The sequence below is a fragment of the Pteropus vampyrus genome, unplaced genomic scaffold (genome assembly GCF_000151845.1).
Source record: "Pteropus vampyrus isolate Shadow unplaced genomic scaffold, Pvam_2.0 Scaffold302, whole genome shotgun sequence".
Classification (NCBI taxonomy): Eukaryota; Metazoa; Chordata; class Mammalia; order Chiroptera; family Pteropodidae; genus Pteropus; species Pteropus vampyrus.
In genome coordinates this window covers 4,647,331-4,649,591 of record NW_011889083.1, presented here as the reverse complement: position 1 = coordinate 4,649,591, position 2,261 = coordinate 4,647,331, and positions in this window count along the sequence as shown.

Genomic DNA, 2,261 nt, shown 5'->3' with positions numbered 1-2,261 from the left:
GTATTAAATCTTTGAATGTTTGGTAAAATTTACTGGTGAAGCCATCTGGTCCTGGACTTTCACTTTTTGGTAGGTTTTGATGATTGTTTTAATTTCCATACCGTCGATCGGTCTATTTAGATTTTCCAGTTCTTCCTGATTCAGTCTAGAAAGGTTGTATTTTTCTAAGTACTGGTCCATTTCTTCTAGGTTGTTAAATTTGGTGTTATATACTTTTTTTATTGTATTCTTGTATGATCCTTTTTATTTCTGTGATACCAGTTGTAAGCTCCCCTTTTTCATCCCTGCTTTTGTTTATTTGTATCCTTTCTTTTTTTTATTTAGTGAGTCTCACCAGGGGTTTGTCAATTGTTTTTTAACCTTTTCCAAGAACCAGGTCTCTGTTGTATTTATTTTTTTCTATTTTTTGTTTGTTTATTTTTAATTTCATGTATTTCTGCTCTAATTTTGATTATTTCTTTCCTTCTACTGACTTTAGACTTTATTTGTTCTTACTTTTCTAATTTTTTAAGATGAAGTGTTAGGTTGTTTATTTGGGTTAGTTCTTATTTTGGGAGATAGGCCTGTAATGATATGAATTTCCTCTTATGACTATTTTTGCTATTTTCCAAAGTTCTGATGTTTTTTACTATCATTATCATTCGTTTCTATGTATCTCTTGATCTCTCTTTTTATTTCATCTCTGACTCAGTTATTCTTCAGTAGCATTGTTTAATCTCCAAATATTTGTGGTTCTTTCTGATTTCTTTCTGCAGTTGATCTCTAGTTTCAAAGCATTACGATCAGAGAATATGGTTGGCATGATTTTAAACCTTACATTTGTTGAGCCTATCTCTGCGTCCCAGTATGTGGTCGATTCTTGAGAATGTTCTATGTGCATTAGAGAAGAATATATAAGCAGCTATTTTGAGATAAAAGGCTCTGTAAATGTCAATTATGTCCAGTTGTTCTGATACGTCATTTAAAGATGTCATTTCCTTATAGATTTTCTGTTTGGATGATCTCTCTATATCCAACAGTGGAGTATTTAGGTCCTCTACTATGATAGTGTTTTGGTTTGTTTCTTCCTTTAGTTCTATTAGTAATTGCTTTACATATTTCGGGGCTCCCTGATTGGGAGCATAGATATTAATAAGTGTTATTTCTTCTTGGTGCATGATTCCCTTTATCATTATGAAGTGTCAGTCCATGTCTTTTTTACCATTTTACTTTGAAGTCTATTTCATCTGATATTAGTACTACTGCCCTTGCTTTACTCTGAATGCTATTTGCTTGAAATATCATTTTCTACCCTTTCACTTTGAGTCTATATTTGTCTTTAGAGCTGAGATGTGTCTCCTGAGAGAAGCGCATGGTTGGGTTTTGTTTTTTGATCCATTCTGCAACTCTGTGTTTTTTATTGGTGAGTTCAATCCATTTACATTTAGGGTGATTATTGAAATATGAGGTCTTCTTACAGCCATTTTATCTTTTGCTCTCTGGTAGGTCTGTGTTTCCATTGTTTTCTCGTTCTTGTGTGTTTGTTTTCTTTATTTTGGTTGACTTTTGTGGGTTTTGCCTCTGGTTCTTCTTGTTTTATGTTATATACTTCATTTCTGAATCTTTGGTGTGTGGTTACCATTAAGAATTTGTAAAGGATAATTATATATATACAGTCATCCATTTTCTTCTGCACGTGCCTTATTTCCATTCCCCTTTGCGAATTTGGATCTTTGATTCCTCCCCTTTTCAGTCATTGTTATCTCAATTTGTCCCTATGTATGATTAACATTCATTACTATCTTGCTGCAGCAATTCTCTTCTTATTGTTTACACTTATAATACTCTGTTCTTAGTAATGCTCCTCTGCTTCTATTTGATTGATGGTCACTTTACTCCTAATTGTGTATTTTTGTTTGTTTGTTTTTTTTTGTCATTTTGATATAGGTGAACTGACCCCTTTCAGTATTTCCTGTAGTGCAGGCCTCGTAGTGGAGAATTCTCTCAATTTTTGTATGTTTGGAAAGGTCTTAATTTCTCCTTCATGTCTATAGGAGAGATTAGCTGGATACATTATTCTCAGCTGGTAGTTCCTTTCACTTAATAGTTTGAATATTTTATTCCACCCCTTTCTGGTTTGTAAGGTTGGTGCTGAGTAGTCTGACGATAATCTAATGTGTTTTCCTTTATAAGTTATGCTCTTCTCCCTGTCTGCCCTGAGGATTCTGTCTTTGTCGTTGACTTTTGATAATTTTAATAAAATGATCCTGGTGAAAGCCTTT